This window comes from Austrofundulus limnaeus, unplaced genomic scaffold, assembly GCF_001266775.1.
Source record: "Austrofundulus limnaeus strain Quisiro unplaced genomic scaffold, Austrofundulus_limnaeus-1.0 Scaffold290, whole genome shotgun sequence".
NCBI lineage: Eukaryota > Metazoa > Chordata > Actinopteri > Cyprinodontiformes > Rivulidae > Austrofundulus > Austrofundulus limnaeus.
This window is the reverse complement of record NW_013952692.1, coordinates 395,966-414,945: the sequence shown is the minus strand read 5'-3', so window position 1 is coordinate 414,945 and position 18,980 is coordinate 395,966. Positions and strand designations below refer to the sequence as shown.

At 38.9% G+C, this 18,980-nt stretch overlaps 1 protein-coding gene across 1 annotated transcript in view; it reads left to right on the top strand.

The window, feature by feature from the left end:
• sema6cb (semaphorin 6Cb) overlaps nucleotides 1-18,980 on the top strand; it is a gene marked incomplete at its 5' end in the record, with an annotated part of 160,740 nt that overhangs the window by 63,639 nt on the left and 78,121 nt on the right. Inside the window, 1 exon segment of the mRNA XM_014021390.1 lies at nucleotides 4,936-5,098.

Here is an 18,980-nt window from a genome sequence, read left to right as displayed (position 1 = left end):
TGTTTGTCATTTGGTTGTTCTTTTGTATTTTTTATCATTATTATTATTGTTAAAAAATTGGTTTAAAAACTTAAAAAATCAAAGATTTTGTTTTCTGTGGTTCCATAAGATGTACAGACACTTATCTTGCAACTATCTGCAGCCTGTGCTACACTTTCAGACAGACACTGGAGAATGTATTAATGGGATATGATTTAATATGTGGTGTGAATTTAAGTTTTACAACCTCTATTCGTGTCACTATATTTTTCAATAAACTGCATGACTGTCACAGGGCTAACATAAATAAAAAGACCAATGTTCTCACCTGGACATGGTGGTTCTGTTGTATCACTTTCTGGAGGAAAGCTCCTGATGTTTCCAGATTCCATTAAGATCTCCACCTTTTATAGTTTGATAATGTGTCTGTTTGTTGCAGATGTTAAAGTATTTAAAGTTGATTTGAAATTGCAGTGCAGTAAAAAGGAAGTTGCTTTGTGGACCCATCAGTGTAAATTATATTATGTTTACCACAGCCATGTTGCTCGGGTCTATTTTACTCATAAACACACCTAAATGTGTGTTCCACCGCTTGGGTGTTCCCTTTATTAGTTTTCTATACAGGATAGCAGAACGATTAAATTGCGCTCCGTCTCCCCACATCACTTCACCTTTTGTTTTCCAGATTGCAATAGCAAACAAGTCACACATGGGAATGGGAGGAGGGAAATTGTCTCAAATGAAAACACCAGCAAATAACAGCGATGTCGTTTTCACTTTGCAGCGTGGTCAGTGCATCGGAGCCGTTTGGCAGGTGCATTGTGAAGAAAAGCCTCCAGAGGAATTAGTCATTTGTTAGACATTTATTTAAGTCAAAGGCAGTTGGTTGGCCTTGATTGAATTCTTGTAGATTGCACACCTCAGACAAGAAATTGTTCTTAATCTGGTGGGGGAAAATACTATTTTTTCCCCACAATCTTGATGGATATTTTTCAGCTGGCCAGACTTGTCTCCCCTCAAAGTTTCAGGAGCCCCAGTCTATTACATCTTCCTTTTTTTTAAAGATGGCAATTAATCTAATTAGTAATCAATCAGCCAATGGGCCTCCCGCCTCTTTTGTGCTAATGGAGGATATGACAGGCCTGGGCCTTGTATTATTAATACCTCCATTTTAGGAGCCCAGGGCCCCCATGATGCATATGGTCAGGGGCCATTGATCACCACCATAACCCAGTGAGCACCGCAAGGACTTGGGGGAAATATCCCAAGTTGTGGAAGTGGAAATGGGAAATGTGGTATTTTTAGTTTGTGGTGGTATAAATTTGTTTAGTAGAATTTAAAGTAATTTGGAGAAGAAAATGATTTTACCATCTTTGCTCAAAGCTAGAGATTAAACCGTTATGAAAAAAAAAATCCAAATGGTGAGACATTAATCTTTTGGTGCATGAAATCTGCAGGGAAGTTAGGGTGCATGTTTGAAAGAGAAGAGTGATTGTTTTAGTGGTGTTAATGGGAACGTAGGGCTCCAAAAAGCTCATTAGGTAAATGGGGCTCACTTCAAAACTATTATGGCAGGATAAGGGGCCCCTCTGCGGGACTATTTCTAGAAAATGAGATTAGAAGTTATAGAATGCCACTAACACAGGGGCACAATGATTGTAGTCTGGCAATGAAACAATCACAGGAACATTATCCTTCATCTCCTATGCAGTATGAGAGCCTAATCTAATAGGTTCTGCAGCTGAAGTTACAGAGCTTCATAATAACCCCACCTGCTGATCTCATTTGCTATAATCAATATTGTGCCCACTCTGTTAAAAGCTGGAGCTGCGAATCACTGCAAAACGTCCAAGACAGAAACACAAGGCCATCCTCATCCAGTGTCCTCTTTAGCTGAATCTGCTGACCCTAATTTATCCAACCTGTGTGCCAGTAGCTCTTAATCAGGTTGATTATCCAGTCCACATGTTGTTTTTGAGAACAGGCTGTCTTTTTTGGTGATTCGAAGTGGACAGTCTCTCTAATGAAAATCCAATTATCTCATGTTGTAATGTTCAAATTTGTTGTATATGTGGGACAAGTTTTAAACTCTCCTTGTTCAGTTGGAAACACAATTTTGTGTTTTTAAGGTAGAATTTCATAATTTGTGTTGGAAAAAAAGACTACTGAATTTGTTGGATTTTTGAACTCCTAATTGGTAAATTCTCTTGATTTTAGTTTGGATTCCTTCAACAAATATTAATGAACTCCAAAGCAACCAGTCAAATAAGAGGCTAATGTAACATACATGATTGGAGAACAGAATCGTACACTTGTTTATGAATAGGAACAAAGATCTGGTTCCATTCAGCACTGCAGGTTCAATATTTGAACAACTTGTCATCTTTGTTCCTGCTTTAAAAAAACACCTCAGAGTTTAATTGTGTTACTGTAAATGTTTGTCCAGTGAGCAGCTGTATGCTTCTCTGCTGTGTAATGTATTTGTGTTTTTATTAAAGACCTCAGTATGTTTGCCTCTTCATAGATCATGATGACTAAGATTTGCAACAATGACATTCTGTGTTTGGAACTGCTGTTTCAATCAATAGTCATTGTTTGTTAGCGTGTTTTACAGCGACTGGGGTATCTGTGTGAGACTGTTCAAACGTATAGTTGTATTCTCAGTTTGTCTCTGTGGGCTGCTCAAGAGACAACTTATCTTTGGCCGTATCAGTCACTGACATTAACATGAGTAAATCACTGCTGCTGACTTCTGCTCAATATTCTTGTTTTTTATTCATGTTTTGTTTTTTTTAGGTGATAATGAGGTTCTGTTTATGTTTCAATTTATATCTATGTGGAAGTTCTTCTTATTTTTTACTACTTTAATTCAGGCAGACCACAGACTACTTTTACTCACATTTAATTCTTACCTCTAGCCTCCTGCAGAACTCTACTTTAAACCAGTAAAGGAGTTTTACTGCATTGGGATTACTCTGACCAAGATCTGGGTTTATAACTGTTTTAATATAAGAGACTGGTACAAAATGAGTCACAGGCTTTAAAACAGTACTAAAATCATGAAAATCAGGTGAAATTGTGTACTTTTTGCCAATGAGTTTAAATTAGTTTAATAATAACTTTTTAACCTAGAGGTATTTCTTTTGTCTGACATAACTGTTTTCACTTTGCATTTAGAATTAGAGGTTTGTATCATTTTAACTAGAGCGTAGTAGTAGCCTGTCCTTCATGTGACTCTTTGTGGAGCTTGAAATGGGCGGTCAGAGGTTTGGGGTAAATGAGCCTTCTGTTCGTTGTGTTTTAGGTTTTAAGATAGCATCCTACACCGCCAGGCCCCTTCCTATGACTGAGACGTGCTGTCATTTGGCACAGTGACCATAACAGTTTTACTAGCCAGCCATGTGTTCAGAGTATATTACCGCTTCCCCTCCTCGCTGCCACACAGGTTACGTTGGCACAAAGCAGCATGCTGAAGCTGTCGCACAGCTCTGCTTAATTTACAGAGGGCTGGGGTTGTTAAGAATTTATAGACCTTCAGTGGCTTTATGGTGCTATGATGGGAGTGAGCAGTGGTGTTGAGCTCACAGCAGCTGCAGTCAGCTGCCTCATTCAGGCGGGGATTTAGACAGCAACTCATCTGCTGGGCTGTGTGAGTTGGTCAGTGGACAGGCTTTACTCAAGGCTAAAGTTGGGAGGAATTGCTCAGCGGTCATGATGTCCCACCCCCTCTCTTCACTCGAGCATCTTGTGGTTGTTGGCGTATACATGCAGATTTAAAATGTCTGTCTCCCTGGGAAGTAAGCTTAGTTACAAGAAATCCATCGACCAGTTACCATTCGTCATCCATGATTGTTGTAAATGAATTTAGTGTGTGTGTGTTTGAGGAGTGTTGAGTTTGCAATTATGGACTTACAGGAAGTCCATCAGTCATGTGTCTGAGTGTGATGTGGTTTGTCTGGTGGGGGGAGGGGGGTGAAGAATGATAGCCCACCACACCAACTGCACTAACAGAGCAGCATTGGCCTCAACTCAGCTGTGCTTCATGAATCCTCAAATGTGAAAATCTGAAAAGACCGCAGTGACGTGCAAAATGTGAAGATGACCAAGAGAGCTCTGAGAGAATATGTTTTTGAATCTGTGCTTATGAGAAATTTACAAATTTGGGCATCTTTCTTGGCTCCTGACAACCTCTGTAAAGAAGTTGCCTTAATTTTCTGCTCTCAATGTATTTTTTTATCACCATGATGGGAGTGACTGAGAATCTACAATCTATCACACAAAACTTTGTGTTTTATTTTGCAAGTGTTTCTTTTATAATGCTGCAGATGTCTTGAAGTACATAAGTTTAGTTAGATTAGTTGTTCTGCATAAAACAACATGTATATTGTTAGATACAAAAACAAGTTTTGGACAAAGAATCTTGTGTTTTGCATAAGCGTAGGCATGCTATATGACTAAGGTACGACTGCTGACAATTTGCACAAAGAGAGTGGGCAGAGGTTTGGACATGGGAATCAAATTATGATGAACCCATGGCGTCCTTGGTATGTATACATTTTTCAGAACTTTATCTGATTCAGTGAATGTGTTCATTGTATTATGCAGAAAAAGAGAAAATAAAATCTATTCAAACCTCACTTTGGAGTCCACCCAAACAATTAAAACTCTCAGCTCTTTTACTGTCATCGCCAAATTGTGCTTGTCCAGTGCAGCCCAGCACATCTGGCTGTCTTTATGGCCTCTTTGCTTGTGTTAGCTGTGATGTTATGACAGTACAGTGACTGAGGAGATTACACGGAGAGGACATGAAGCCCCTCTCCATCGGGCCTCTGTGGGTCACTGGCCCCATTTAAGCAAAAAGAGACGGATCCCTGAGGTCTTTAGGCAGTGTGTTTGCAGTCCAGCTGTTCGTATTGTGTTGTCCATTCTCAAGCTGTTTTCTGTTTGCTCTCACAGGAAGTTTATTGAAGACTGAACGTCCTCAACGGGACAACCTCTGAGGGATTTTTCACCTCTAACGTCGCACCGACCACGCCATATTTGTCCTTTACACGTTTGAAAGTGCTTCCTCGGAGAAGCAGAAGCAGCAGCTTGTTGGATCAGAGGACGTGACAAAACTGTAAGATCACTTGAGTTTTCTATTAGTGTACGTTTTTGCTTACTTTTCAACATGAACTGAATATCGACCCATACTCTTTGGCTTTGCTATCTGTGCAAAGAAGAGTTTCTCTACATCAGAAAGCTTCATTCCAGGCACATAGTTCCATTCTATACCACAATCAATATTACCTTCAGCTGTTATGAAAATGTTGCAAATATATCAAAAATAAATTTGACTTTGCATCATAGTTTAAACGTCTTGAAATTTGCCAGTCTCTTTAAGAACCTCCTACCATTTCCCACGCACCCACTTCAGCACATCTTTACAACAGTGCTTCGGGGGAGGGGTGCTCTGTGGGCAGGGAGGAGCTATGTAAAAATAGGCGGGGCTTTGTACCAGCAAGTGTTTAGGCAGCTCCACATGGCTACCACTAGCCTGGCCCTTGCCTTCCTACGCAGCTTCGCTCAATTCCAGTTTCCCTTCTCTGCTCCGTCTGGGACTTCTCCCATTAAGATGGATTTTGCTGGCAGATTTTTAGCTGAGCCAATCGGAACAGAAAGTCAATTTTCTGCTCAGTGTCTGCTTGTAGTATATTTTACCTGGGCCAATCAGCAAACAGAAGGCGGAGTTTTGAATGACGTTGATGTTCTGCACAGTGTCTGCTAGTTATTTTAGCATACGGCAGTGGAGGAAGTGAATGAAGCCAGTCTGTATTGATAAGGCTTCCAAATTAAATTAAATTTGTCTGACAAAGCAGCAGCTCTCGTTCACAGCCGTCTCGTTTGGCTCGGTACTTTTCTCCTCTCAGTAGGGTTGTTTACAGCACACACGATTTCCGGTTAGCTTCTTAGCTTAGCCTCCATCACAGTGACATACCTCGCAGCTAACTGATCCAATCATTTTAAACTTCAGCAGAGGCCACGCCTCCTGCAAGAATCACTTCTCTATGCATCAAGTCCAGACCCTTGTACGAAGCAAAGTGAAGGACAGGGTCTGTTTTTAACCAGGCTAGGCTACCACAGAAGATTCAAGGATTTCTCCCACATGCATGAATAAGTCAAAACAACACTCTGGGTTTGTTTTTGATGAGGGAATGCCATTGTAACATGATATAAAGCTCAAAAAAGTCAATTTTGCACATCTCCAACCCCAAACAATAAACAAACAAAAAGATATAAAGCAGGAAAAAAAAAGCTTTTTGACTAATTTAAAACACGAGAAAACCATGTTACTTGATTTTATTCCTTTCCTCTGATAAATTATTTTATTGACTAATTTAAAAACAGTGTGTCAAGTCCACTCAAACACAACTATTGATTGAGAGTGACAACTTTCACAATGCTGGTAAACACACACACACACACACACACACACACACACACACACACACACACACACCCCACATTAGATTAAAATATAGATTTTTATCAGTTTCTGATCAGGGCTCAGTTTTACAAATTTGCTTCTTGGGACTTCAAATTTGAGGCTGCATAAAATATTCTGATGGGAACATACAAGTGTAAATTATTTCAGGGATTCCAGCTGATGAGGGAGTCTTCCTGCATGACACAAAATTAAACAAATGTAAAAGAGCAGATAGTTGACGACCAGCACTCCTAAATATGCGTCACATTTCACACAGTTCTGCTGGTTGCTGATAAATTTGCTGCAGTTTACAGTTCGCACTATGAGACTCATATTGGCCACAATATTGAGAAAAACACTGTAGTTAGCAACCTGTTATGTCTGATGTGTGTTGGCTGAGCAAGATATATATGTATAATTTTATTATTTATTTTTACAAAAGAAAAGAAGTTGAGCACTTTTAAACACAGCTGTTTAACACAAAATAACAGACCCAAGTTGACCAGTGTGAGAAAAATAACAAATTTGCGTACACATGTAGGAGCTTTGTCCTGGTGATCTCTTAGTTTCAGTGATTTGCCTCGTTGAATGTTCACATTGAGCTCTGGTTCTCTTTATTCATGCCTCCTTTCAAAGCTTCACTGTTCTGTGATCCCTCTTTTGGCTGGCTTTGCAGCACGGGACCAATCTAGAGAGTTCTGCATCAGTCAAAGTGAATAGAAGCCTGCGAAGTTGGCAGTGCACTCTGCTGACAGCAGGGAAATGCTACATGATAGCTGGTGATAAACGGTTGGTGTAAAGGAATGAGGTGTTGGTGTTGAACTGTATCGCTGGCATCATGATGGGCCCCGATGTCATTATTTTGTGCCTGTCATTATCAATGACACAAAGACGTATCAAAGCAGGTTGAATGGAACAGAGTGGCAGTCAGTGCGAGTGCACAAGCATGAAACACGATCAGACCACTGAGCTGAATAGAGGTTGTATTGTGCCAAATACGTGAGAGAGGGGAGCGGAGGCAGAAAGATTGAGGGGCATTGCTTTCATATCTTGTCACCCACTCACTTAATAATGCAGGCATGTCCTTGTCGCTGTGAAAGAAGCATAGTTTGTTTGTATGAATATGTGCTCACGGCCCACCATTGTTTTTTTTTTCTTTTTTTTTGCCAGGAAAATAAAGATCTTTGTTTATAAAACTCCGTCTTGAGAAACCCTGCCCTCTGCCTTCTTGTTGCCCAACTTTACAATTCTCTGAGTTAAACTCTCAACCCTGCATGATTTGTTTAATCCTCCAAGTTGATTAATTATTCACAAGGTTATTATATTTCTTCAGTTTCTTTGAAACTACTTGAACAAACTTGGACTAAATGCTCCTTGTTACTGCATTCAGATTTGCAGCAACACTTTATTTAACTCAGAGCAACAATAAAAATACAGCTGACTTCTTTTTAAGGTATTTTATGTGGGTTTTTTGGCATTAAAACTAGCAAAAACTCAGACAAAGAGGTTTGGCAGGGAGAGGAGGAAGTGCTGGCAGAAAAAAATTCAGGTTTTTGCTCATGTGATCTAAACTTGAGTCACCAGGATGCCTCTTGTGTACCTTTTAGTCTTTTGTCTCTGATAAACTCCAGTTGACCTTTTCATTGCTTGGGTATTTCTTTTCTTTTTCCTCTCTCTGCTTTTTTATCTCCAAGTTGTGCTTTCATTCACTATTAAATGAGGGCACTGCCACACTTGGATGTGCAGTGACAAATTGGCACAGAGGAGGCAGATGGTGATGGGGAGGAGACTGGTTGTCATGCCATTTGCTGCAGCGACATGAATTGATCTCTGTGCCGCAGAGCAACCACACATGCTCCTCTTGTGTAATCTTGACTTTGGTTTCTTTGTGCATGCACACACACACACACACACCAACAAACTCTCCTCATACATTCCACCCTGCACCAGCATTCGGTCCCCGTTAGTATCAATGATGTGTGCAGTGGAGGCGTTCGCTTACTGTCAGAGGGTCCTCGCTTGGATCCGCTCAGAAAGCCAAAAGAAATGCTGAGGGATTTAACAAAGTGACAGAGCTTAGACTAATGGTTGGCTGCTGGGACCAGGAGAGCCCTAATGTACAACCTGCTATAGGAACACTGAAACAATGAGGACTTGTACACAACAGCAGGCTGAATGTTAGCACACTGTTCTATTTACAGAACTGTTTTCTTAATGTTTACCTATCAGGCTTTAGTGGCGCTTGACTAAAATCCCAGTAGATATTTTTACTGCTATATGAATTTTAGGAGGGTCATAGTTTGTCTGACAAGGACTGGCATTGCTCATTAGGTCAAGTTCCAGAATGAAAAACTGCTCTTTCTTTACAATTTTTTATGTTTTTTATTTGACTTTTTTTAACCAAGAAGGTCTAAAAACCTATTTTTCAGGGGAGTCCTTCCTAAGAGGAAGCAAAACAAAGTGATTCAACAAGTTCCTAAAACTGGGCTTAATTTGCTCAGATTATGAAGAACTGTGTTATGATTAGTGCCTGTGCATTCAATATTTTAATTAACTGAACCCTTTTGGCTGTAATGAGTAGCAGAAATATGTCAGGTTCACAAAGGGTTGAATGATGACAGATGTCATTGTGTTGATCAGAGAAAAACAGAAAACAGAACATTTCTAAATCAGTCAGCAGACCTAATCTTCACAGATTGAGAGCTTCATATGTTCCAGTTTGATTGCAGGGGATGTGTAAAAAGGGGTGGGGGGACAAGCTAAAGTTTGAAGAAGCTCTTGTAACAGTTTTCACTCTAAGAAACAGAATGTAAAATACATTATTTTGAAAAATGTCATTTAGACAGACATTATGTTAATTGAAACAAAGTCCTTACTGATGACTCTTTTTATGAAGATGAGATGTAATTAGCTGAGCAAAAAATATTTCCAAACTAATTAAAAATCATGTAAAAACAATAAGACTGTAGCACTCTCCACAGCCTCGGGCCAAGTTTCACTTTTTAGAAACGACTCAAATTTGAACAGTTATTTTTTTACACTTTTAAGTGACATTTTGTTGTTGCAAGCAAGACTCCTTGCATAAAGGTAAAAAAAGCATGTACTTAAAAAACGTAAAGCAAGTGGCTTGCAGAAACAAAATCAGTCAATCAAACATGCTCTTTTTGTCCACATACATTTTTTTCATGACTGTTAAGAAGGTTTATTTGTTACCTAAAAATAAAAAAGTCTGCTGAAGCATCAAAAGAGCACCGATAAAATATTTATACAAGGACCCAGCAGCATTTCTTAAACTTCCAGCTTCACTTTAAGTCACAGGTCTTGTTCAAAATTCTGGGTTTCCATTCTGTTTAGTCCTAAAGCAACTGGAGCTGTGATGTAAAATACAAAAAAACATTTTCTCCAAGGAAAATTTACAGGATGACTATAAATTTTGGACAAAGTCAAGCTCAAGTAAAACACAACTAACACTGGTGTAACTCGTTTGGACTTGTTCAAGTGTGGAAAAACTATGACCAGGTTGTTTCTTTTTTTTCTTTTTTATGCTAACCAACAGTTGTCAGGAGTAGTACCATTGTGTGAATTTATTACCTCCGCCAAGGGGAGGAGGTAATGTTTTCAGTCGCGTAAATCTGTCGTTCTGTCTGTCATTAGACAACATTACTCAAAAACTTGTGGACGGATTGTCATGACATTTTTACCACATGTGGGTATTGGCCCAAGGAATACACCATTAAATTTTGGTGATGTTCCGGATCACGATGCGGATACAGGAATTTTTTTTCTTTTAATTCGAGCGAATCAGCCGGGCTACTCAATGTCATTACGTCAGACGCGTGGCTGTATGAAACAGGAAGTAAGTCGCAAACTCGCTGGGACTACACATCCTACTATCACGAAAGTTGTGATTATTCTGTTATCGACTAGTTCTGCTGATGTTACATGCTGTCTGGAGACGTAGACAAAGAAATGAGATTCTCTTCACGTTACGGGAATAACAGGACACACCAACAGTGGGAGGAGGGTCCTGCTGCAGCCCAGCCGAAGCTGGACTGTCGGCGGGAACAGCTGATCAACCTTGTCAGGTACCCCTTCATATAAGAACTTCATTGTGTGATTGCTCTGAAGTTTGTGGGAGTGTTTGTGCTGAAAGCGCTCACACGCTGTATTTTGCTTCAGTCACTCGCTTAAAAAAAAAACGACTCGCTTCATGAGCCGACTGTACCAGGAAGCACTTTATAAAGAGAGTCAAACCATTAAAATCTCATAAAAGGGGATAAAAGAGATCTTTTACACGGTGGAATGTGACTGATAAAAATTTATGAGCTTAATCAGTTTCACGATGAATAACGTCGGGTGACGAGTCCGAATTTTATTTTATTTTTTTCACATTGGACTCGACCAAGAAGAAATTCCATGCATACTGCCTGCTTAAATGTTCGCTACGTCAGAACTTATTCAGCAAATGTGTTTCCATCTCTGCTTTTGTGCATTAACTCTTACAGGATGGGAGAAATTGGCCTTGGCGGAGGTTTGCACTCTCAGAGTGCTTCTAGTTACATTAATGAGTTTCTGTAAGTTATAAGTGAGAGTTAAAGTATATCCTACATCTAAACTTGACAACCTGAAACCGATATTCCTTAAGATTTTCAAGAAGTAGAAGATTTGTTGGATTTCTTTTTTTCAAACAAACTAAGTCTTGTCAGTCTCGATTGATTGCTATATAGCTTTATTGGCCATCATTTAAAACGTGTTTACAAATCGTTCCCACAGTTGTTTAAAATTCCGAAAATTAGCTATCCACGAGCAGAGGATATTGATCAGCAGATGGGATTTATTTTCTGTTTTTCTAGTAGTAAAACAAAAGCATTTTTTTCTCATCTTCAACAGAGACTTTGTGAACTTTAAAAATACAACTTAGTAAAGTCTAGCCTAGTTTTCCTGATACATCTCCTCCCTCAGTTCAGAGTTTAAACTTAAAAGTAGTTTTTTGCTGATACTTGTATGTTTTTTTAGCTAATGATCCTTACATGGCTAAAGTGATGCAACTTCTTGAGGCTAGTTAGGCTAACCTTACGCCGACTACAACCAAATCTCAAACATCCTGTAATGTTTTATGAGTGGTCCACATGCAATTAGACACCCAGAAACGCTGGGCAAAAGGCAGTTTGCTCCAACACACACACACACACACACACACACACACACACACACACACACACACACACACACACACACACACACACACACCATTGTGTCTGTGCTTGAGCACAGCCGGCAAGCTGTTAAGAGAAAAACAGCCGTTTGTGATAACAGCTTTTTCACTGTCAGCACAAACAATCTGCAGGCCCCGCGTCCCATAACCAGCACCAGTGTACACGTTCTCTGAAACAAAAAAGCTTCTAGACCACGGAGTTCAAAACCAAATCTGCAGCTGGGTTTAAATAAATAATCCGCCTGTAATGGGGAACAAAGCTCCTCCAGAAGAGTAAAACTGCATCTGTGCTGTCAGCAGACACGACTGCATAACACTCGAGTCTAAAACGAGAATTAGGAACAAGATTCAGGAGCTGGGGATGGATGCTGCAATTTAAGCTCAGCTCTCACCTCCCCAAGTCTTTTTTTTTTCTTTGCTTGGGTCGGAAATATTTAGTAAATTTGGATAATGAGGGAAGGATTACTTGATGTTGAGGTGAAAGTCGAGCAGCCCTCCAAAGCTCAACTCAAGGCAGTTTATAATTACTATTCAAATGAGTAAAGAGTCAACCGTTAAATATAGATTTTTTGTCTTGAATAACAAGTAAAGGTCATAAAAATGTGCATTTATTTTAAGGTTAGCCTGGAATAGGGTATATTTTATGGTAATCACTTAAACAAGTGAAAATTCACTTCAGAGGCAGAAACCTCATTATTATGTTTATAATAAAGTTCACGTGTTTGCCCAATAAAAGTGTTGTATCCTCCACTCTTCAGATCACTCCTGTGCACATTAAAATTGATCTGTTTGGACAACTGGCTGAGCTCCAAAGTAGCTGCTTGACTTGGAAAGGGATGTCTCTTTGCTTTTTCTATTATTTTTTTGTACATTTTTGGCTGTGTTGCAGCTCGATGCTGTCTTGTGATGGCCAAAATGAACAGTAAATATGTTTTTTTTCCATTTTTTGTTTTTTGCTTTTTTTTTCTTTCCTAATAAACTGGTGGACTGAGCATTCTTCCCACCATAAATTAGCTTTGGATAATGAAATAAAAACAAAGGCTATTTGTGAGAAAAGCCAAATGTCTTTTCAAACAGCCACAGAGAGACACATCCCACAAGTTTAGCTTTTAATTGTGTTTTATAGGGAGGGTTTATGTTACAGGGTTTTTCATTCAGAAAGCATGAGTGCAACAGAAGCAGACAGTTTAAAGATTAAATAAAGAGTGAGGAGTCATCTAAAAGTGCCGTCTATCCAAGCAAAAAGTGCAAAATGTGCTGTGTAAACAAGCAGGGTCTCAGCCAGCTCAGATTAGAAGGCCACACAATGCACTGATCTGAACTCTTGGCAGAGCCGTGATAGATGTGGGAATCTCGGACGAGGCTCTCATCAGAAAACTTGGAAGCAAGAAGCTCAAGCGAGCCTCAAAGCTTTGTGTATTTTAATGGCAGAATGTGCTCCATCATTGAAAGGGCTGATTAAAAGCCCTTCGTGCTACAGTCTGTGCAGCAGTAGCTTATGGCCGAAGGGCTTAAATATAGAGAGAAGACATCTGCAGAACCAAATCACTTGGACAGAAGGAAAGAAATGAAATCACAGAGATTAAAGTGAATCGTCTCATTCCTCTTCTGGGGAGATGAACACCACCAGTTTGTACTTTTCTGTCACAGTTTAGTGGAAAGTGGAGGTTTAAGCAGAATGAATGAGGTCAACTAATTTCTAATGTACTTAGGAGATGCCAGCCTTCTCTTATTGTGCTCAGATACTGTTAATGGTTTCTTTACCCTTTTTCTTTTTCCCTTGAAGCTTTCTAGGTTCATTTGTTTTTGGTTAAAGTAAATATGTCTCTTTTGTGATTCCCTTTGGAAAAAGCATTTGTTTGTGTTTTGAAAAGCTGCCAAACCACAGGCCACAAAGTTAAAAAATGCAGGGCAACAAAAACATCCACACAATTTAACAATGTACAATGGAAAGAGTAAGTGATTATAAGTCCTTTGTGTGTACAGTGACTTCAGGTCAATGGCTTTCATAGGCAAACATTAAAATGATGAATTGCAAACGTTATTCCTCCCGCACATCAGTGTCCTGTAACAGTGTTTTTGTTGTGCATGTTTGATGAAACATGGATTTATTGTAGCTGTTACAGTCTTTACCACTTTGAACTGAACAAGCTGAAATGACCCAAATCATATTTAAAACTAGAATTTTCTTTTGTAATAGCATTAAGAGGTTATAGTGCTCTCACCCCCCACTCCCCGTTTTGTCTATAAATATTTATTTAAGGTTGAAGCAGTTAAAGATGTTCATTGTGTGAAGGTGCATTCACACTATTGGGGTGATTATTTTTTTCATCCATATGTTTTTTTTGACACTTGCATCATTCTGCAATTTGTTTGCAATTTCAGCAATTCATGTATCAAAACTTTCAGCTCCTTCAGGACATTCCGGCTATGAATTTTTTCTATTTAAGCAACTTGTATTTTTTGAAATATTTTGTTTTTTCTTCCATTTTTCTTCTCATTTAAAATTAAAACCTGTATAATACTGCAAAGTAGTTAAATCCGTACCGTACATTTCATGTTTTGTTCCAATTCTGCCTTTTTTAACATCTTTGTCCTAAATGCAGCATCTTTTTTTGCAAATTTTAGCTTATTTTGGCTTTTTCAGCTGTTTTTTCTGCTCTCCAATTGTTCTGTTATTGTGAATATTTTCTATCAATTTCTTTCTATGAATTTATGCTTCGTTCAGCTATGTTCTGCAATTGAAGTTACTTCTTGGCTGTTTTCAGCTATGTTTAGCTTTTTTCCAGCTAAATTTACCTTTTTATGATAATTTTGGATTCTTATTGCTTTATTTAGCAAACATGCTTTGTCTGCTTCTTTGTACTAGATCCAGCTTTTTCAGCTACATTTTAGCTACATTTATGTTGAATGTAGCTTTTTTGGCTATTTTACAACAAAATGCAATTTTTTTTGTAAATCCTTTGTGAAAAAATCTTTTCTGCATTTTTGCAGAAAATGCTAATTATTTAGATTTATTTACTTTTAAATGAAGTTTTGCATCTAAATGCATCACATACAGTAAATTCCATTATCCCCTGAAAGTACTGCTGAACTCCTCTTTTCGGGGTTTTCCTCTGAGATTCACCTCGACCCTCAAACATGGTTTCATAATGTTTGCACCTTTAACTCTCCTTTTGTTGCAAACCTCAGAACTGCATTGTTGTGAGACAAGTAGTTGTCTCAATTATTGAGAGGGTATTTATTTTCTAGCTCTCGTTCAGGTTTATTAATAGGCAACACACAGTTTTCAACTGAGCAAAACCTTGTCACCTGTTCCCCGAAGGCTTTTTATAAGAAAAATATGCCACAATTGAGCATCAAGGTCATTGTGGCGAATGATTTCTCAAGAGGCCTGAAAAGTCATCTGCAGAGTGAGCGCGTGCAGCCAGGTGGCTGGTGAACTCCAGGAATAGTTTGACAAACCATATCAGCAGTGACAAATTAAAGTGTCAGCATTCACTCTATGTGGCATCACATTCCCTGTGTTGATTGCGATAAGCTCGACTGCCAAGCCAGCAGCACATAGTTGTCTGCAGAACAGCCTGAGGAGAAGTGAGGACAGAGGTACAGTTACAGGAGACCTGGGCAGATGCTTGTCTCTGTGTATTGATTAGACCAGACGTCCAGACGGCATTTTCAGCCACAGATGCAGGCAGGTGGACTTCACCGGTAGCTTCCTTAGCCCACCCAGTGCAGCTAAAAGTAATCTATTTAAAAATCTGACAACCCATTCTTTTACACAACAAGATGCCTTGTGTGGAAAACAGTATCCTCCATGGTTCTGCCTCATCTTTCATTCATGCTGAGCCCCTTCTTACAGAGTTTGTTCGGCACATTTGCCCAAAACAAAATCACACAACCACTAAAATCTGACGTCACTCTGTTTTTATTTACATTTTGTGAAGGAGTTGTGTCTTGTTCAGAGGTTTTTGTCATTTCCTTCATAGGATCTTAGTGCAGAGCCTCCGCAGGCGAGGAGGTGAACAGGTTCTTCAGGGTTTGGTTTGGTTTGACAGTGCGTTGTAAACCACACCAGCTGAAAATGTAAACATTTTTTTCAAATTTTGTCCCCAATTTAACTGAGTTTACCAGACTACCAGGTGTGAAAACGACCTAAATCACAGTCACAATGTGAAAAGAACGACTCTAATGTTTCAAAGGTCAAACTTCCGGATTGTTGCCAACTTTTTTTTACTATACAATGAATGTAATAAATTATTAATGTTCCCACTGACTGACATCAAATAAACCTGAAGAATGTCCAGACAGTCCAGTCCAGAATCTTCTGCTTTTTTCAAACATGATGTTAAAATCACTTATGGAATTTGTTTGTGTGTTTACTGTATGGTATGTTTTGTTGCTTTTTGTTTTATTGTTAAATGATACCACATGTAACTGAGTATGAAGAGCAGGAAGCGCTAACTGTTAGCACCATGCTTTCAATGTTTGCAGTAAATACACTGAAAGATTAGCTGCTACATTCTCACATTAACACTTCTATCATTTTCTGCAGCTATTAGTTGTTTCAAAATATCTGCATGAAATCTTGACTTAAATACTGCAAACAGTTGCTTCCTCATCTTCTGCCCCTTTTGGAATAGATCTGGTACATTGTAGGCCCACAGTACATGTGTAAAATTGGCTGAAGTGTGTCGCAGCTTGCATCCAAACATTCTGGCACTGAAACGGTAACAGTGGAAAATTACATCCAGGCAAACAAGATGCTAAAGCGAGTGAGAGCTGTCCTTTTGCAGAGCAGACATGTTGACTGTCCAGTAAAAACAAAGATAGATTAGATTTGTCTTGTGTTGTATTTTGAGCTAAAGATTACTCAAAACATTGTGTTGCATAATAAGTGTGATGTCTGGCTGAGATTGTATTTGAACGTGTGAATGAACAAAAGAACATTTCAGCAATGTACAAGTTTTATTTAGATTATTCAAATGGAAGCTTTAACTTGAACAAAATCATGACTCACAAGTCGGTAATAAATATTTTGTATGATGTACAACATAATGTATTGTGTCATTTTTTTATTATAGTTGCAAGTAGGATTGGTTTGTATTGATCTTTTACATAATGCAGTATAACCTGTAGAAAATACTGAGGTGGAGCGTTGAGTAATTAATAATTAATGTAGAAACAATGCGCATTAACATACAAATAGAGCCAGAGAGAGAGGCGTGGGAAAAAACACAGTTGCAATGACTCTGCCACCCAATCACGTCTCTGCCACTACCAGGCTCAAATTTATTTACTTATCACCTCGCTCAAATATGAGAGGCGCGACAGAGGGGGGTGTCTATGCCCCCCCCCCCCCCACACACACACAATTTGTCTTCTGATTGAGCAGAGGTGGTCAGAACGCAGGTCAGTAACTTGATGGAGCATCTTCTGAAAGAGCCTATGTTTTTGTTCCAGTTTTTTTTGCAGCCTTGTGGAATTCTCTGGGAAATTTAGCACATCAACTCACATGACTAATACCATCATAACTTTTATATACAGTACCATCACCATATTTAATACTGCGGTATATGAAAATACTGTCATATCACTCTAGCCTAGTTACAAGGACTTCCTTGTTTGTTGTAAAATTGTCTTGGGCATTTAGCTTTCTGTCCTAAGGTTTTTATGAATGTTGACTGCTTTCTCACTCTTGAGTTTCGAGCTTGACCATTTTCTCAGGATGATGTTTCTTTGTTTTAGTGTCTTAGCACTGATTTGTGAATTAAGAATAAAAGAAGCAGCCAACTCAAATAATGAACCAGTCTGATTCACATGTAACACCTTTAAAAATAACACATTTATCAAGTGAAACATGCATTTTTGAGCATCCTATTCAGTAAAACGATGTTTTTTGTGTGTTCCAACTGCTGGGAAATTAATCTCAAATTAAATATTTAGATCTAAATAATTTTGCTGTAATGTTTGCATTAGCAGAGGCACTCATGGCTTAGATTCTTACATGCACAGTAGATAATGAAATAATCTGAAATCTTGAATAGATGGCTTCTGATGAGTCATACAACCAGTGTAACCAACCGCTGCTTCAACTGGAGGACCTTTGACAGCGGCTTCAAAACAGGCTAAAGCATCCTTTAAATGCCTCTGTATATACAAGTATTACAATAGAGGCAGACTTTCTTTTGCCTCTGTGCGCAGACACAATCAGCCTGTTGTCAAGGCAGCTGCAAGAGTAATGGCCCCAGGTCTGCTCCTGAACACAGACTAATGAGAATCTCAAATACGACAAGCAGAGTGCATTTATCACGCACTCACTCTTAATGACACCACCACCTAGGCTCAACAGCACACTCATGCCTGTATCTGGCCTCTTTATGGATGGCCTCGTTTGTCCTCTCGCCTTCCTATTATTAAAACTGCTTGGTCAAAGCCAGTGGAGGGACGAACGAGGAGGAGAATAGATCTCCTCGTAAGTCGACTCCAAACAGATCTAAAATTTGAACCAGAGACCTTTTTCTTAGAGTAAGCCAACCACCACCCCTCCATGCAAACCTCTGAAATTGGAAAGTGCAGATGAGTGAAATACTTTACAAAATATTGAGGGATTTTAACTGGTGAACGTTGCTTTGATCTACCATAATAGTGTTTTTTTTTTGTCTTACAGACGTATTCTTGACTTGGAAAACAGTCTGTTAAGTGTGTTTTTCAAAAAATTTGACATCTGAAAGTGAATTCAAAAACACTGACCAATTTAGATGAAACTCCTTCAGTTCAGTTTTTGTTCATGTTAAGCCTGAAATAATGACATCTTAAACACAGCGCTTGTATACTAGGTTTTTCATTGCAATGGTTTTGATGTTGAATGAAAAGAAGGAAGGAATGAATAAAAGGTTTGAGCCTCAATTAGTTGGGACTTTCTGAGGAGGTTCTGCTGCCACTAATGACTGTTGGGGTTTTAACAGAGATAAGAGCTTATCCTCTTTAAGTGCTGGGTAGGCAACATTATCTATACTAAGATCAAGGCCATGCTTTAACACACAATCCAGACACGTTAGAAACATGTAGAAAGACAGATACCAGACTTCCTGAGCTGAGTGTCACTCAGGCACCACGGTCTCACAACACTGGACAACAGACATTGATGCTTTAGACACCATAGCTCCTTAGATCTGTCAGATCAGCACTTAAATCAGAATAACTGATCACTGGTTCCCTTCTCTGTACAGTAGATTTAACTATCTTGTCTCAACCAAATAGCTATTTAATAGCTAAAATTATTCTTATGAGCCGTGACCTTTCTTTATATATATATAT